General features: G+C 35.0%; 1 protein-coding gene across 2 annotated transcripts in view; it reads left to right on the top strand.

Annotated features, from left to right (window-relative positions):
* The window catches only part of COL5A2 (collagen type V alpha 2 chain), a 288,262-nt gene that overhangs the window by 125,150 nt on the left and 142,904 nt on the right, over window positions 1-20,208 (top strand). For both annotated transcript variants that reach the window (XM_064484975.1, XM_031451781.2), the window contains one exon: window positions 1,227-1,423. The gene's annotated coding sequence lies outside the window, so the exon portion shown is untranslated. The remainder of the gene's footprint in view (window positions 1-1,226; window positions 1,424-20,208) is intronic.

Genomic DNA, 20,208 nt, shown 5'->3' with positions numbered 1-20,208 from the left:
TTAAATGTATGGTCCAGTGTTCTTTTTTCCTTCCCGAGGAGAAACCCGGAGATTGGCGTTTCCTTCAATTGTGTGGTACTGTGCCAGGGAGAGGGATTATGGCAAGAGAGTGCCATGAATTTTCCTACTGGCTTCAATGTAGTCAATTTTGTTCTCTCCTGGGATGTAAGAGCCTCTTAACTCTGCCTGGATTTCTCATAAAGGGAATTAGTCCGTGTGTTGAATCAGTATTTCTGTGGAAGGAAGAAGGATCTGAGGCATCCTATTCCACCATCTTGATGATGTTATTCCCCTATCATTCCTCTATTTAGTATGAGTTCTTGTTATTTACATATAGTTTTGGGGTTTGAATTCTTGGAAATGTAGTCACCAACAAATCATGCTCTATGCTTTTTATCCAAATTAGAGGACACAGCTAAGAGTTGTAAGTGTAATGACAGACACTATTTATGAAGCACTTTTATTGCATCAATAACTATCATCCTAGTGTTTACACAGTGATATTTAATTTTCACAAAAACTTTGTAGATCTGTTCCTATAATTTTCCTAATTTTACAGAGGAGGAAACCGATGCACAGAGAAAAATATTTAACTTACCCAGAGTTTATTAGTAGTTTATATGCAGTTTATTAGTAGAAGAAATGGTAATTGAACCTAACCCAGGCAGTTTAATTCCAGAACCTGTGCACTGGAGCCGCAGACATTACACAGTAACTGTCATGCTTACGTAGCTTAACTCAGTGGTTGCTTTGGAAGTAAAAGAGAATAGGAAACAAAACAATGCAACATAAAAATTTTTTAAAAACCCAGAAAAGCCTCAAAACTTAGCATTTGACTTAGAGCGTATATTATATGTGAAGGGTTCTATTTGTTTGTTTGTTTTTGTTGTTGCTTTCGTTTTTAAACAGTGATTCTTCTCATTTTTCATAGTTGAAAAGTATCTGTTTTATTCAAAACTTATTTTTAAAACACTGATTATATTCTCCTTGTTGTAAATAGGAAAAAAAGCCCACAGCAACTTTATCCTTTAGCAAAATGGTGCAAAGGGAACACAACTGGTATTTTGCCAAATTCAAATACAAATTTCCTTGATAATTAAGATGTGATAAGAGATATTTAGGTTAAAATAATATTAGAGCCTATTTTCAAGATAGGAGAGGTTTTTGTCATTTTGCAGCTGGTCATTTTGGATCAGTTTGTCATAAATATTTTCTTCATTTTTTAGCCCCTTCATGGATCAGCTCCTGTTGTATCAAAGATCCTGAGAAGCCCAGCCATCTGCTCCCTCACTGGTGTTATACCCAACAAGAGCCCAGCAAGCTTCTGGATTCCCGAGTTTCTATCATCACTGGTTGCACACAACCACCTCTTCCTGATTCTCTATGAAGATTGCTGAGGGCCAAGCTTGACCTGTATATACTGGTATGTACAACATAAAGTGTTTCAATTCAGCTTGATTAATTGTCCTCCAAGATAGTTTTAGTATTTATATCTCCATCATTATTTCTATATTATACCAATACTGGTTATTAATATTTATTAAAGTCCCAGCCAATTTTATAATTGCAAGTGCTATAATAGTTTTGATATGCATTGAGATTGATTCATTTTTCATTTACTTGTCTTTGTTTTTCATTTACTTGTATTTTTTTGTGACATTCCTGATTGTGTCCTTTGTCTATTGTTCTGTTAAAACATTTTTATTGGTTTGTAAGTATTCTTAGCAAATCAAGTATATTAACTCTTTGCCTTTCAAATAACTTGCAGATAGATATTCCCCCAATCTCTTTTAAAATTTCTTTACTTCCAGTCATGGTTTTTGGGTGTATAGATGTTTTATATTTTTCTAGTTGGAAAAATTTGTTATTATGCTTAGAGTATCTCATGCTTCAAAGTTTTATTTTCTTATTTAAAAAAATAATTCCTCTTATGTTTTATCTGTCTCCTTTTTAATACATTATCTCATCTAAATTGAAAGGACAACTGATTTTGGGGGAGATTACATGTTATTAGCTAGGGACCTCGCTATTTTTTAAATGGTTAGTTGGGGAATACAATGCCATTTATTTTGCTTGGTTGCATTTGATTTTTGATATGTATTTTCTCCTCAAGGGAGAAACTGGTTTGGGTTTTTGAGGGGCTTGATCTTTGATGTTCTCCAAGTATTTTCATTTAGATTTTATCCTCATTCTCCAAACCTTCCCCTTTACTTACAGCCTGGCAGTCACTTTATGAGATAATTTTCCATCTTCATCCTTTTTTCTCTTAGCTTTCCCTGGTATCACCTTTCCCTGCCCTTACCTCTCATCCCCTTTAACCCATTTTCAAGTTATTTTCCTTAGAGGTAACACAGCATGGTAGGATTTTTTAAAATGAACTTTTAAAATTGGAATATAATGTACATATTGAAATGTGTATATATCTTTTATGTACAATACACACAATAAATTTTCTCAGAGTGAACAGACCCATGTAGTTAGGAGCCAGATAAGTAAAAACAAAACCTTTTAACAACAGAAAAGTTCCACTGTGCCAACATCCAATCAATATATTTTCTCCTCCTCCCTCAAGTTAACCATTATTTTTACTTATAGCACCCTAGATTAATTTTTCCTGAATTTGAACTTTATATAAATAAAAATATACAGTATGTACCAACAACATAATATTGGCTTCTTTTGCTCCACATTGTGTTTTCACTTAATTGTGTATAATTAGAGATCATTGATTCTCCTTGCTGTGTGATTATAACCATACATTTATTTATCCATTCTGTTGATACACGTTTGGGTAATTACTGGTTTTTGGCTATTAGGAGTAAGTTCTTCTAAGGCTGTTCTTGTATATGTCTTTTGGTGAACACGCACATATTCACTATAACCTTATTAGCTTTTTCTAGATTTCCTGGCTTATTTCTGACCTTCCAACTGCGTAGCTTGGTCTAGTATTCATAGACGTCCAGGAATTGAAGAGAATAATCTGAGTTTGGAAAAACAGGAAGGGACTATAGAGTAGGCACGTGTAGGCCAGACTGGTTTTATGCATAAAATACTGTTTGAACATACAGTTTTGTTGTACTAAATCTTGTGTGTGAAAGAGTCTGGATGAGGAAAAAACTTTAAGTTTGAAATGAGAAAGATGTCTTTTCCAAGAAGGCTTCATTTAGAGGTTCTTTTGGGAAGGTTTCTTGTGTGCTAAGTCATTTGGAGAAATTTATTTTTTAATGAACACAAGATAGTAAGATGTGTAAAAGAACATATAAGAGCACACTTTTAGCTGGGCTGACTTAGAGAAAACCCAGATATTTGTCCATTTTGTCCATTTTGATTGAAATGTGCTATTTAGGATTTATTTATTTATAGACCTTGAATGTTATCCATGAACTATCCTGACGTATTCTGGGAATACTTGTGCTGGGTGAATGAGAATTTCTCAGTGCAGGAGACTAGAGCAACCTCATGTGAAGTAGCTCTCAGGACTCATGCTGACTTACTCTGGTCCTGAGATCTGTTTTTCGTATGCTCAGTGATGTTCTGCTTTCGGCCTGCTGCAAAGCTGGACTGTTGGAATTCTGGGAGGCTTTCTACTGGGCATCAGTGATTTCCTTTCCTGAACGGCAAACACAACTGCCCCTTCTGAGGAGGAAAGCAGACAGGTTTGCCTTGGCTAAAGTCCAGTGGCCCAGAGTCAAGCCCTTAAGTTCTTTTTCAAGTGCCCAGTCTAGGTTCTCTGAGGATCAGTCTGCTTGGTAGCCTAAGAAGGAAATTACCCAATCATTTTTGTTCTGGCACTTACTAGTACACAGATGTTTCTTTTGATTTTGTAGGAGAACAAACTTGAACTGGCAATTTTCCTGGTTAGGAGGATACAACTGGTAGGAGATATGAAATATTTTTCATTGACCTAGAAGTATTAGAGAATATTTTATGAAAAGTCATACTTGATAACATTTTTATCCATTAAATGTTCCTTATCTTTGTTATATAATACTGTTTCTAACACTATTTCTAACTCTAGCAAAAACTTGAAATTCACAGGTATCTGTTCCAATGTTCCTTAATATGTGGACTGCACCTCCAGTCCTATTATTTATGAATCTCTGGGGAAGAGGCCTGTCTATGAATTTCCATTTTTATCAGTCATCTCAGATGATTCTGATGTACACTAGCATTTGTGGACATCTGGCTCAAACTCTAAAGCACATTCAGCTGAATTTATTCTACTAGTTAGAATCCATTTGAGAATAAGAGGAAATTTAAATGGCAACAAAATGATGGTGATTTACCTGGATCAATTGAAATAGTTAAACATTATTTATGCTTAGTTTATGCTTAATTCTAGTAATACCCTGTGACTTTTTTTTTTTTCAAAGCCTCAAGGCCATAACTCAGAATGTACTGAGTGTGGTGTAACTGTCTCAAGAACACATTCATATTTCAGAAACTAATGTCCTTTGATTTGAGTCTTGAATAAATCTACTTTATAGAAATTCTATTCTGTAGACCATGAAGTTATTGTGGGCTTCCAGCATCATTAGTTTTCCAAATTTTAGTCCAACTTTTATAAAATTGCCATACACTATTTTTCACCCTTGCTGTCATAGAGGAGTAGATGGAGAGAGAAGTGAATGAATGAATGAAAAAAGTGAATGGATTTTTCTTAAGAACATGATCTATTAGAATGGGAAATCCCTGTTTACATGAATCAGGAGCTGCTCCTATTTATATTTCACGTGCCTTCTTTTTTCTTTACCTAATTGTAAGCTTATCTAATTACATTTCTTGAATAAATACCTTTTGATAGAGAGGTTGTAATGTTTGGATATACATTTCATATCAAATATGTACTTTAAATGTTAATGTTAGCCTGACTATTATCCTTTTCTCTTTAGCATTTCTTTCCCCACCTCCACCCCTCAACTCTGAGGATTCAAGTATTCATGTCTCAGCGAACAATCAGATCTTAATCATATTCTGATCAGTAAAATAGAAACAGTTTTATTACATGATACTGCACAAGCACGTGATACTATTCTGTGGGTCTTTCTCTATGTAAAAAGAATCAGAGTAACTTCTCTATCTGTTGCTCAGATATTTAAGATAATCTTTAGATTGCAACAAAAACATGACCCTGAGTAGATTTGAATCATTCACAAACAAGCTGAGTTTCAAACTGGTATATGTTGTTATTATTTTTAATAATTTGGAATGTTTAAGACTATGAGTATTACGTTATCATCTCCATTTTGATTTTTGTTAAATATAGCATAACAGCACTTGACCTTTGCGAACTGTGCAAATGTGAATTTATGGACTTTGTATTTTGAGGCACAATTCTACAAATTTCTATGGACTTAATCAGTCATTCACTCAACAACTTATTTTAGAGCATCTCCGTGGGTTAACCACTCTTCTTCATACCAGGGATTTAACAGCAACCAAAACTGATAAAAAGCACTGACCTCATAGAGCTTATGATGCAGAGGGAGGAGATAGGCAATGAAAATAACAAATGTGTATAGTAAGTTAGAAATAAGTAAGTGCTATGGAATAAAATGAGCTGGGTAAGAGGAGGGAGGAGGGCTGGGTGCTTATGATCCTGCTTGCATACCATAGAGCGTCAAAAATGATACTGGTGTGCTAAAATACTGTTTGTGAAATTTGATTTAAAAGACAGAGCCTAAAAACTGTCTCTTTGTATTGGCTTCTGTGGGGGTCAGTGGCATATTAAAAAAGCGGTAGAAAATTAGTCCTTGTCTTGTTTTCTTAAATGCACTGAATTTATGTTAAAATTGTAAACTTAAAATGCAGTTAAAATAAGTCTGAAGGAGTAACTTTCATACAAATTTGAGTTCTCTCACTAAGGAATTTTCTCACTAAGAAATTAAGCGACTTTAGAAATTACTTAGACTCTGGGAATCTTTACATACTTATAATGAAGAAGGAGAAAACTGGGCAACTAAAGTTATCTTTAAAGCCTTGTGATAAGATCTTAACTCACCATGAAGTAAATAGTGCCGGGGGTGGACACGGAGGTGATACCGTGGTCCCCCTCCAGAAAGTCTTGTTGCCCAGCTGTTAGCTCCTTCAGGCTGGGTCTCAGCTGCAGAGCGTCTCCTCACCTGACGTGAGGTCACATCCTTCTCGAGGTAGCTCGCAACTAGTGACATCCAGGCAGAACAAAGGTTTACCGTTTCAGCCCCACGTGGGCCATTGTAACGGCTACACCATTTCCACACAGAGCTAGCTGCATAATTTTCAGGAGTCAGTGCAAAATGAAAATGTGAACTCCCTTCTTCAAAATTTACCAAGAATTTCAAGATGACCGTAATAAACCCAAGTGAAGTACACTGCTGCGAGTGCGGCCTTCTGCGCCTGCGCAGAACTCAAGTCCCTGAAGCCGACCCTGGCTCCACAGCGCCCCTTGTCCTTAGCGGAGGCATTACCAGGCTTACACTGCAGTTAACCCGGATTCCAAGTTTTATTATTTTGACATAATATAATTTTAAACTTTAAGTGAGTCAATTTCTTAATTTTTCTATATTATTTTTGGTTATATTTAAAGAGACCTACTCACTGGTTTCTGAAGAGTGTGGTGAATTTTACTGATGAACAGTAATTAATGTCACTTCAGGATGAAGAGCAATGAAGTCTTGGAGAACAGCACATTTTCTTCCTAGGAAATGGCACCGAACAGTGTTATTTCTATTCGTATATAACCTCTACGTGTTCTGGTCTATTAAACAAACAATAACTAAGGTTTTTGCAATGCCTCATAATTTAAAGACCTTTTTCACTTACATAAGAACCTCACAATAATTCATTCTTTAGGCAGAAAAATAACTGCTTAAAGTCAGCAGCAGTGGATTCCTTTTCCTAGTGAATCCTGCCTAACTATAAATCTCTCTTGTTGTTAAGGGATCTGAAGGTTAGTATTAGCAGCTACAGTTTAAAAAAAAAAAAAAAAAAAAAAAAAAAAGAGAGAGAGAGAACGAGAAAGAAAGAAAAATCATGGACAAACCAGTTAGCAGACATTTGCCAGGAAATGGATTGTTTGCAGATTACTTGGCACAGATCACTGTAAAGAAGCAAACCTGCCCCCACCCCTTTACTCTGCTTTTCCTGCCTGCTCTGTTCCAGAGGAGCAAATGTTTAGACACATTTGAAGCATCAAAACTAGCAGTTTATACTAATCTGAACAAAATAAGTTATGAAGACCAGATGACATTTAAATATTACCCATTTTCTTCTACAGCTGACAAGATTTTTATAATTTTTAAAGTATTATAGAAGATCACCCTTTTATCGGGTTTTCTTCACTTGGTATTAAGTAAAAAATTTAAGAAAGCCATAAAGCACTTTTATGCAATTTGGGGAATTATTTCTTGAATAGAAGTTTTCTTGGAAGATGTCTCTTTAAGTCAAAGTTATTAGTTCCTATGATGCTGCAATTCTGGTGAGTCAGAAAGTAACCGTATTTGGACATTCAGTTTTCCCTTTTCAGTGGCTTCCTGTGTCTTTTTCTTTTTTTTAAGCTCAACAAATGTAAAATATTTTAATCAAATGAAAACAGACGAAATGTGACTCATAACTCTCGGCTCGGAATTGGTTTGCTGATGTCATCTCATTCTCTGCCGCCAAATCATTCCAAGGGGAAAAAAATCTATCTAGGCGATCCTGCATTTCAGTGTAGGAACTAAAGTATTTTGTTTTAAACTCTCTTTATCTCCCCTTTCCCTCTCCTTTAAAAAAGAAAAACTCTTGAATAATTTCATACTTTGGTTGTGTGTCATACCACATACATTTCTTTCATCCCCCGGGTCTCCATTCCAGTGCTTAATATATATTTCTTCTGAAGACTATTTTCTATTCTTTATTAGAAAAGAATTTCCATTTAGCAGCTTGAAAACTCTGCTCACTTTCTCTCCATAGCCTGCCTTTCAGGACAGGCATTACCATCTGCTTTCATGACTTTACCTAACATCTTTATTCTGAGAGCTCTGAAATCTTCATCTTTTTCTGAACCCTTTGAAAGGATCTGACTCAAATTTAGTTTTCAACTGACATCATTCCTCAGATGTCCCACAAACACCTTTAATTCAAAATGTTCATAACTAAATTAATTATTCCTACTGGGCACCCAAACCTGGTATTTTTAATGATTTTTCACTGTGGTTATTATTAAAGCTTCATCATCCACCCAGTCACCAAAACTAAGTCTCTGAAGCTTTTTTTTAAAAACTCTTCCCTCTCCATGATCCTTTCTGTTGATTAAGTGTTCAAATATTATTGCTTCTTTCTCAGAAATAACTCAAGAATTCAGTCCCTTTTTACTTGTTAAAAGGAAAGACTTTGGAACCAGAAGACTGGGGTTTGAACCCTGTTTCCGCCACTACTATCTCTGTGACCTAGAGCCTGTTAGTTAAAACCTCTCTGGGCCTCAGTTTTCTTGTCTATGAAATGGAAGTAAGTATAGTACCCATATCACAGGAATTATGGATTTACAGCAGCACTTGGTATACTGTAAGTGCTCCATAAATGTTAGCTATTATTGTTTTCATCATTAGCATCTTTGCAGCTTCACTGACTTACTTTTTCTCTTGTCTAGAGTATTGAGATGGTCTTTTAATTTGTCTTCTAACTCTGGTTCTTACCAGTCCGTTTTCTAATCCAAGCAAACTGTTTGTGTTCATCACGATCCAGTTAGAACAACAGAAGTCACATGAGATATTTCAACACAGAGAATTGAAAAGATATTGAATAATGATTATTAGAGGACTGAATAAAAGAAGTAACCGGAGGAATAACTGCAGAAGCTGCTACCACTCCTCCGGCTGAGGGAAGAGAGGCAGGAGGCTGGGGTTTTCAGAAACTGGATAATTAAAGGAAAGGCTCTGAGAAGGGGACTCAGATTTGGAAGAAGGGGTACTGCCTGGAAGGTAATGGTACCTTCAAGTGGGCCTTAAGAGGAGGGCTTGGGAGAGCCAAAAGAAGCCCAAGTGCCATGGTAGTGTGACTCTGATAAAAGCACGAAGCAACGAGAAAGGAGAGAGTCCTTTGTCTTTTTTACCAGTCTCCTAGTTTCCCTTTACTGTCCCCTATTGACAGACTCTAAGAGAACCAGCTGGCAAAAGAGAGTGATTTGCAGAATCCCAGCACTAGCATCCCAGGGCAGAGGAGAGAAGGAAGGGCTGGAGATGAGAGTTGGTAGCTTAATAATCAATACAGTATGCTTTCTAAAACACAGACCGCCTCTCCTCCTCAATTTGGAAACATTTAGTGGCTCCTCATTGCCTATGGGATAAAGTTTAGACTCCTCACTCTCTGGTCAAAATCTACTTTTTCAGCTCTTTTCCCAGTCCTCCCTCTCCTCCCTCATTACTGTCCCCATCCTACCTCCTAATTTCCAGTCCCCTCTTCACTGTGCCCTTTGCTGTGCAGTCCTTGATTTATGTTCCTGAAACATGTAATACTTCCATTGTCTTAGTCTGTTGCCTCTGCTGACTCCCTTTCTATTTTGACAAAATCGTGTCCATCCTTAAAAAGACAATTCTTCCATTAAACTGAGTTCCAGACCAAATTAATGATCTCTGAACTTCCATAAATTGTCTGTTTATTCATTCAAATCATATTGACCCCACATGATGCTATAGATATTCTGCAAAGCACTGTACATACAATGATGGAACAGATGCCCTTGGTCTTGGCTACATGGAGTTTCCGGAGGAAGCGATTTTTGAACTGGGATTGGAGGGAATTAAGTGATAACTGGCAAAGAAGAGTGGTTGGAGGAGAATAGTAGTGAATTTGGTTTCAGACAAGTTGAGTTTAATATTCCTTTGAGACACCCAAGTGGAGAACTGAGAGCACTAGTGTATAAATGAGTGTGCAGGGCAAAAGTGAGGGCTAACTGGAAAAGTACATTGACACTCTCTAGTAGACCCGTTCTAATCAAAGTCCTAGGAAGAGAAGAGAGGAAAGAGAAGACAATGGCGAGGTGTAATAACTTCAACAGTTACAGGCTGAGTCAAGGAGAATGACTCCAAAAGAACAGAAGGAGTGATCAGAGAGGCAGAATTAAAAACAGAAACAATGAGAAAAAGATTTCAAAAAGATGGAGTAACCACGGTATTGAGTGCTGTTGAGGTTTAGCAAGATCAGCATAGAGCCTTTTGCACTGGACTTATTGACCTCATAGTGATCATAGGAGGGTCCTCTTCAGTGGAGTGATGGTCGCACCGCATGGAGTGAAGAATGAGAGAGTGAAAATGGAGAAAACTAAAGGAAAACGTGTTTGAGAAATCTGGCTTGAAGAAGTGACCCAGGGCACTTATTTCATTGTCATATAGTTATTTACCAGCTTTTCGAAGCAGCTGCAGTGTGTGCTTCCTGCAGACAGCTTATGTAACCTTAGCACCTAGACCAGAAACTAGCACCTATTGGGTGCTTGTTAAGGGGTTGTATGACTGATGAAGCTAATTAAAGGGGATTAATTGAAACTATAAAATAACAGTGTCTTAGGCTGTTTAGGCTGTTATTACAAAATAGCACAGACTGGGGAGCTTATAAACAACGGAAATTTATTTCTCACAGTTTTGGAGGCTAGAAATCCGAGATCAGGATGCTGGTACGGTCACGGTCTGGTGAAGGTCCCCTGCTGGGTCACAGACTTCTCACTGTATCGTCACAAGGTAGAGGGGCTAGGGATTTCTCGGGAGCCTCTTATAAGGGACTAACCTCATTCACCCTTATGACTTAAGCACCGCCCAAAAGTTCCACCTACAAACACCATAACCTTTAGTTATGTTAGGATTTCATAACCTTTAGGTTAGGATTTCAACATATGAATTTGGGGCAGATGTAAGCATTTGGGTCATAGCACAGAACAAGCTTTTTGTGGCTTAGATGTAATAGAATAGAAGCTGAAATATTTTTAATTTTTTTCCTGAGTCATTTTTGGTCTAATTTTGAAGATATGTTTCAATGATTCAAAAATATCTTGCATATTAAAAGTTAAAAATAGGAGTTAGATGAACCAATTAGAAAATAGAGCCGATTTTTGAAAATACCACAATGCAATAAACTTCACAACTCTAATAATCCACATTCCTCTGGTTTAAATTTGAAAAGTCATAGGTGTATCCTAGTTTGCTTCCAATTTAACATATACAGGAGGAAAATTAACTTTTGTTGGATCTGCAGCAGTAGTGCTAGATTCCTGCAACATACATTCTCCAATTCTGTCGGAGCAAACATCTTAATTTTTGTCTTTAATTTCATAAAATCCAAGGTTATGTTTACAAAGTCAATTTTGCTATTTTTAAAAGTATAAATTTGACTTGTGTTTAAAAAAATATGTGCAATATTACAAGTCAAGGGATTTAATATAGGCCTCCAGGTTTGGTATCACCTAGATGTTCTTATTGAATTGCTGCTCAGAATACAGCTAAGAACAAATTATTGAGGACTTTGGGCCCAGTGCCACATGTAACTGTCAAGTATATGACACTGTTCTTGAAGCCTTTGGAGTTCACCTTTTGTAGCTTGTAGTCAGTCCCTGTGGCTCTTCTTCCCTTCTCTGCCTCCCACATTTCATCCGTCTTAAACAACTTCCATAAAATTGCTTTCATCATGACTTGGTTGGGCAAATAGTTTTTCAAGTAAGTTATATGACAAATAAAGGTTGGTGGTTTTTCCTCCCCTCCCAGTGGTCACTCGGGCTTGGTTCTAACCCTTCATGTTTTTAACAGAGAACCACCCCTTCGCTCAAAGGACTTTTATTCATCACGGTATATTTTGGAGAAGAAACTTCTTATTTCCTCTCTGATCACAACATCCAGGCAGCTGCTATTTCTGCGTCTGCATGCAGCTGGCCTGGAGGGCATGTACGTCCAAGGTGAAACCACATGTACCTTCTGTTCAAGCTGGGTGCAGTGCCCGTAGGCTTTCAAGAGGGCTGGAACAGATGGCAGTGGGACTTGGTTGGGGCCCCTGTACCTGCGCTTCTTTGTTGAATTGACTCCTCTGAAGCTCCTTTCAGCATTTGCCTCAAGGTTGGATACTCTTGTTCTTGCCATCTGCTTGTGTGGTTATTATCACCTTCCTGGCTTTGACATGTTTCTAACCACTTGCCATTCCTATGGAGTCTACCAGTGAATCTGAACTCACTCAGACCAGCTCTTTCCCTACTAATTTCCTCTTCCTGGTGTCATGTCAGGGGCCAGTTACCTCCACACACGTCCTGTTATCCCTCCCCACTCCGTAATCAGTTCCTCTACTCCCAGACTGTGGTGTGACATACACACCTAGTAATCATTGTAGACTGAAGAGATGCTAAGAGCAGTTCATTTGGGGGAAGGAGGGGACCCACTGCTCTTTAAACAATTCATTTTAAGAAAGTAGAATTTTGGTGGGGTTATATGAAATTGTTGCTGTAATTACTTAAAACCTCTACCAGTTTTTCTAATAAATGTGATGTCCTGATTCTAGTGTTTAACAAAAACTGGTGATTCACCAAAAATGTTGATTATTTTTGCTCTCTAATGAATTATAGATCCCTTTTTAAACCCTAGGGATCTTACTTACAGGACTTGTAAGAAATTAAAATATATGTGTAGACAACCAACAGTTATGGAGATCTCCTATTGGCCAGATGTCTGACATGCAGCAATTTTACTAATCTTCATAGTAGTCCACCATTTAGGGAGCCTTATCTCCATATTACATACAAAGGAAGAGTGTCTCTGTGAGGTACAGTTAGGTAGCAAGTATGACATGAACACAGGAATCTTAGCCAAGGCCAATGCCAACTGTGCGGTTTCTGAACGTTAACATTCAGCTCAATTATTTTACTAGGATCTAAATGTGACTTATGGTCTCACTGAGACATGTAGCCTCCCATTGTAATTAAGAACATGGCATTCGAATTAGGTTTCCTGGGTTCATAGCCCTTTTCTTCTACTCACCAGCACTGAGGCCCTGAGCACATCACGTAACATCCCTAAGACTCCATTTTGTTACCTCTAAGTTAGGGATGATAATAGTGAAAGTGATAATAATTCCTTTCTTCCAGGATTTTCTGTGCTAATGAGATAATCCACATACAGCTTTTAGCATGGTATATAGTAAACATAAAGTAATTATTCTTTCCTTAATTTGGAAATTTTTTGTTTTAGAAAAAAAGCTTTCTTCTCTTTTGGCAAATAAAATAGGAAACAAAAAAAGCTAAATGTTTAAGGCAGAGGTCTCTGCATTCCTTTGAGAAGGAATTTTGTTTCTTGGCTTCTTTAAGGATGTCTCAACCTGAGGGTGGGAAGTAGAGGTGACTATCAGTCAAATCTTTAAATGAAGCGAAGAGGAAGTATCGTGGTTGTTAGGGCAACAGTGTTAGAATTCTCTTTCCTTTTTCAAGGTATGAAAAACTACAGAGAATGGAGAATTCTGCAGAAAGATGTGTAGTAGCTTTAACTACTTTAGAGTTCTGTGAGGTGAGACTTTAAGATCTACCAGTAGATACAAAGACCTGGGGTCCCAAATAAATGGTATTTTACCACTTTTCACCCATCTTTCTAAGACCATAGCAGTAATAATTACTCTAACACAACATTCTTTCCTGTTCAATGCAGAGATTTGTTCTCAAGTTCTTCCCAGTAAAATGCTGCAGGTAGTCATTATAAATCTATTGGAAGTCAGCCCATAGGATGAAACCTATCTGTAGTCTTTGTGGAATGTTCTTTTTTTTTTTTTTTTTTTTAGTATTGGGTCAAGAAATCTAAAGGGAAAATGAATTAAAGTAGGAAGTATCCTAGTTTGGTGGGATTAGCATTTAAAGATAAAATGGATTTGATAATTTGAAAGTTAAGTCTAAGTCAATTCAATTACAATTACTGAAACACAAATAGGTGTAAAACTCTAAATGAGTAGGGAAGTTAGATACACATGAACACATAATTTACGAACAAGATAGGTTGTAGTAGGTTGTAATTAATTAGTCCAGACAGAAGCCCTAAATATTTTCAACAGTGAGAAAAGTAAGGCACTAAGGAGGGATTCAGTCATTATTCATTCATCAAACATCTTTGGGCAATGCCTTATAGGTAAATAAAAAGGCACTTCTTTTTCATTTTTATTTCTGAAATGCTAAAGAGGTTTAGACTTCTCCATAAAATAGTGTAATTTACTGAACTGGGAGAATTAAAGTGCTTTCTGTGCAAATGCCTTATATTTCGATAGGGATAATCATGGACCAAGTTTTCCAATTTTATTCTCAATAATTTTTCAGTATTGCTTTCTCAGAACTTCAGTGTGACATATTTCAGTTTTATTGAAATTCCCATACATGTGTAACTAATTATATATCGATTAAGTCTCTTTTAGGTTAAAGGGTCACTAGGTCCTCTGGAGTTTGCCTTGTTACATTTGAGGAAAAGAATAAAATATCTAAATTGGAGCAAGAACTGTACCTATGTAAGTAAGATGTGACCTTCAATATTGAAGATGGAAGTACTGTGTTACAACTGACATGGTGACAAAAATACTTAATACAGGTCACTTCGTCTATAAAAATTTAAAAACTACTTAGAATGGCACTCTGTTCTCTAAACTTGCTGATACCTTGCAACTTTGGATATTGTTTTATGTCTGATTCAGCAGTTTTAGAAACACTAAAATACTCAGCATACAGCTGTGTTCCTATTTGCACAGACTCCACATCTGCCAAAGCAAATACTGGTCTGCTCCCTGTAATTCTACCGCGCCATCAGAGTTTCTCCTGTATTTATGGGATGGGTGTGTTGATTGTAAGTTAGAGTTCTGGTGTTTGGTTCTTGACTACGTTGTACTTAAGTTTATTCTATGTTTTTTTTTTTTTTTGGTTAGAACTTGAAAGCAATTCCACTTTTAGATTTGGGAGGGTGCAAAGAAATAAGGTGGGACAATTATATTATGGTCATGTTATATCCTCATTATATATCCTTGACTTGTACATGCATTTGAAGGACTCTTACTTTCTCTTGTTTCCAAAATATACCTTTAGAGACTCCATTTCAGATTTGTATTTTATCTGTACCAGTGGGAATTTACTGAAGTTGAACTTTTATTCTTAGCATTTCCATGCCACTAGAGGGAAAAATATTTAGCAGAGAAGAGGCTTGAAGTCTATCAGTAATAATATTGTTCTAGAAATACTTGGGCTATTAAGCAAAACTCTTTTGAAGAAGAAATCATTTCATTTAATTAATGGTATATATAAGTGTAGCAAGTAGTGAAAGGTGAATGATTGAAATTGACCGAGAAAAGTTTAATAAATGAGCTTACGTCTTTGATCCCACATTCCCTTCCCCTCATCCTCATCTCTACCTTCTGGCTGAATCTTCCACCAAAGAATTATTTTAGTGATGATTCTCATTCATCAGGCCCACGATGAATGTATCATTATCCTCCAAGTGAGTTATGGAATCTCATGTTCTAATCTGTCTCCTTAAATTGACCTTACTTGCTTGTAAACTACTCTTGTCATTTCTTTCTCTTGCTCAGTAGCTCTCGCTTTTCTACCCCATGAATTTTGAACGTGTAGAAATTAATTTCTACTGCTCCTGAATCTGAAACCTCTGCCTCGTCTGGCCGATTCACTTATTGTGACTTAAGTAAGTAAAGCTTATTCCATCCACCACACTTTCCCTGAACTTGCTCTCCTTACCTCTCTCTTCTACTCATTCCAAATCCAGCTTTTTCTCAAGATCTGGTCTGACAATCTATGGCTTTTAACTGAATAATTCAGTTGATTTACATTTACTATGTCTTAATTTTTAACATTGCATTGCATTCTTTTGATTTATCCTATTTTTCTGTTTTTTCTTTTTTAATTTTTTCAGGGAGGGGGATAGTGGATTTTGTTTTTAGTTTACATTCTACCCTGCCTTCCCCAACTAGATTGTATTTTATGCATTTAATTTTTATTTTAAAAAATTATTTTCCTAGATATTTTTACACATATGTTAAAATTAATGGTCTATAATATCTTTAATCCCTTACCAACTAAAATAGGAGCTTAAAGTGCTTTACTCCCCAAATTCTATGTATGTGTATATATACATTATATGGATAGCATATAGATATATAGACATATTATATTTTTACATAATACATAAAATACAACATGTATAATATACATGTATTATTTGTTATCTAATACATAGAATATTTGTTTTATATGTATTGTATTATACATAGAATATATAAATTTATCATATATAATACATTGTATATAACATATATGTAATAATTAATATGAAATAATAATATATAATTTTAGCTTTATATTATATTTATTAATCCCTTGGAATTTTGGAAATTGTTTTATATGGTCAATGATTATTTAGATTTACTCATTTGTATACCATTTTTCTTTGCTTGCATCTCAGATTTTTTTTCTTTTCTGAGATAACTTTTGTTTTCTTCCTAGAGTATAGTTCTAAAGTGACTTACACTGGTTTCTGGTTTCTGTTGTTGCTGTTGAGAAATTAGCTCTAAGCTTATTTGTTGTTTTTTTCATAGTAATTTGCCTTTCTTTTTCTTGTGCTGCTCTTATTGTGTCTTTGGTGTGGTGCAGTTTCAGTAAAATTCACTTATTTGTGAATTCCTTTTTATTTATACTGTTTAAGCTTGTTACATTTGTAATTTTGAGGACCAGAGTAACCTTCGATTTTGAAAATAATTTTAGCTATTTTCTTTTTGAATATTACCTCTTTCCTATTCTCTTGACTTTCTCCTTCTGGGGTTCTAGTTAGATGTGTATTAGAACTTCTTATTCTAACCTCTATATCTCTTAATGTCCCTTTCATATTTCTTATTTTATTGTTTTTTCTGTATTGTCTTCTGGATATTTTTTTAAGTTCTGTTTTCCAATGTATTAGTTTTCTCTTTAGCTGTGTCTAGTATGTCTGCTTTTGGATTCAATGAGTATTTTGTATAATTCCATTTTATCTCCTTAATGGACTTATTAATATATTTAAAAAATATTTTGTTAATGGTTGCTCTGTGGTTTATAATATACATTTTAAAATCAAGGTCAACCTTCATATATAGTGTTAAACTTTATAACAGTACATGTCCAATTCTCCTGTCTCATCTTTTATGCTATTTTTATCTTATCGTTTACTTTTCCATATGCTATAATTGTTACTACTGTCATTTTAGACATTCAATTATATTTTAGGGTAAAAATAATGAAAATAACATCTTTTATATTCACCTTAATTTTAACCATTTCCAAAGATCTTCATTTCTTTGTATAGACCCACGTTTCTGTCATATTCCCTTTGCCTAAAGAATTGTCTTTAGCATTTCTTACAGTGCAGGGCTGCCAGTAGTGCCAGGGAGTTATTGTTTGTCTAAAATAATCTATATTTCTTTTTTGTTTTAAAAGATATTTTTGCTAGGTAAATAATTTTTGGTTGGCATTGTTTTTTCTTTCACCACTTTAAAAGTGGTATTCCATTGTCTTCTGTCTTGCAACATTTCTGGTGAGAAATATGGTATAATTCTTTGTTTCACTTTATGTATTAACATGTCATTTAAGCCTGGCTGCCTTAAAAATTTTTTTTCTATCTTTGATTTTCAAAAGTTTAAATATGATATGCCTACATGGTTTGTTTTTCCTTTTTGGTATTTATCTTGCTTGGTGTTTTCTGAATTTGTTGGATCAGTGCATTTATAAATTTTATTATTTAGGATAAACTCTCAGCCATTATCTCTTCAAATACTTCTTTTGTCCTCTCACTTCTTCAAATTTGTTTTGCAATCACATCTTCTTTTCATATTGTTGGAATCCAAGCTGCTTGGCTTCCCTATAACCTCAACTTTCTGTTGGGTTAAAGAAAACTTATAATTTTGAAGATTTTCTGTTTTTCACTATTAGGATGGGAGCAATGCACTTATTAGCTTTTTACTTCCTAGTTGGAAGCTAGATGCCCTCTAGTTCTATATTTCATTTTGAACTATATCTAATGACTAAGCAATGAAAATGTGAAAATTAGTACCTTTCATCTTCTTTCTACCCTCCCTCATCTCCAACCCCTTAATTTGGATTAGCTTGTTTGTTCATTTATTTGTTTGTTATTTACACCATCAAACATAACAGGTTATTCCTTTAGCCAATTTTTTTTTGGTTTTTAACATGATCTTTTCACATTGTGCCTCCATTTCACCACATTTAAAGCCATCTCTTGATTAGCTGAATTTTCACTATTGCAAATTTCTGTTTTGAAAAGTGTTAATTGTTTTGACACTTTTTCCTTCCCTCAGTATTTTGTAGACATCACTTCATTTTGTTCTGGTGCTGAATATTACTGTGGAAAATTTCCAAGCCAACTTGATTTTTCTCATTTTTATATATATATATATATTCTTTTGTATGTATATTCAACATGGTCTCTTTATTAAACATGATTTTTCATATTCTTGTGTATGTTTTCTGTTCCATTTGTTCTATTTTTTAACTCAGGAGCACCAATTATATATATATTTATTGAATTTCAGATTTCTTTAGTTTTCCAATATCTATCATTCCCTTTTTATGCTTTAATAACTGTATTATTTTTCATTTCATTTTTCTGTGAGTACCTTTAACCTGTTCACTCTCTTTCTGTTTTCAGTAATATTTATTCCATGGTTTTTACTTTTCTTAATTTTATTTTTTATTGAAATGTAGTTGATTTACAGTGTTAGTTTCAGGTGTACAGCACAGTGATTCAATTATACATATACATACATATATATTTTTTTCTCTTCAAATTCTTTTCCATTATATGTCATTGGTTTTACTTTTAACTATGGCTTTCATTTCTAAATATTTTCATATTTATCTTCCGTTTCCTTTTTGAGCACTTATAAACTCATTTTTCATCTCCTTCTATAAACATATAAACTTTTTAAACTCATAATTTATTATTAATATGATTTATTAATAGAGATATCATACACTATTTTTTACATATACACATATATTTTCAGATTCTTTTTCATTATAGCTTATTACAAGAAATTGAATATGGTTCCTTATGCTGTACAGTTGGTCCTTCTTGTTTATCTATTTTTATCATATACTAATTTTATTGAGAGTCTAAAGAACTCTTATTTTAAACTATGCCTCTGGTTTTTCATGTGTTTTTCTGTTCTTCTGCTTCCTTTTTCTTTCATTCCTTTTCTCCTTTTATTTTTCAGTTTCTCTTTTTAGTTTCCATGCTGGCATTAATGGGGCTGGATATTTGCTGAACAATAGAGTAGAGAAAGAAAGGTAGTAGCAAAAAAAGCAAATTGGAAGGGTCTATGGCTTTGATTTGGCTTTATTTTCTTGAGCACTCCTTCAAGGTATATCTTCACTCGTTTCCAGCATCCATGAGGTTGGCATTGATTACAGTGACTTTTACAGTGAGGTTCTCCTTCCTGCTTGCCTGTTCTTTCCCCACAGACTTTCTAAGCTTTGATCTGGTAAATGTCGCAGATCACTTGATTAAGTGCTATATTACCTCCTCATGTAAATGTTATATATGAATGCTATCATTGAAAAAGGTAGAAATTATTTGGCTAAATAACTACCATTTGGTGATACTGCATTTTAGTTGAGGGAATGGACTCTGGAGTCAAAGGTACCAGAGTTTGAAACCTATTTCTAACCAATATCTTTGCCTGACTGTACTTAAGCATTCTAAGTTTTGGTTTTCTTGACTTTGAACCTACTTCATATATGGTGTTTGTGTTAAATGACTTCATGCCCAGACAGCACTTAGTAGAAAGCCTGGCACAAAATGTTCAATAAATTTAATTATTATTATCATGACTATTATTAATATTTTTGGTTTTATTAGATCATTTTGCTTTTAACTACTAATTCTGTCTTACTTATAAATTTGTGAAATCCTTGCCTACAAATTGCTAAAGCAAGTATCTCCCTTAATCTCACCTTGAACCTCTTCTCTTAGTCATCTTTTTCTGTTTCTCACCAGTATTCTTCTGTGTCTAACACTTGGAAGCATTCTGTTTTTGATAGATTGTATCTACCAGGATCCTGGCAAAAAACAAATGAGATTCTCCAAGGGGATAATGGAGGGTAATGAATGAAGATATTATTTTCAAAGGTGTGTGAAGAAAAGTATGATTGACAGCAAATGGTAAAGCAGCCAAGATCTGTGTTTGTCATCCTTAGGCCTG

This window comes from Camelus dromedarius, chromosome 4 (assembly GCF_036321535.1).
Source record: "Camelus dromedarius isolate mCamDro1 chromosome 4, mCamDro1.pat, whole genome shotgun sequence".
In the NCBI taxonomy this organism is placed as follows: Eukaryota; Metazoa; Chordata; class Mammalia; order Artiodactyla; family Camelidae; genus Camelus; species Camelus dromedarius.
The sequence above is the reverse complement of the archived record's forward strand: the minus strand, read 5'-3'. Positions and strand labels throughout refer to the sequence as shown.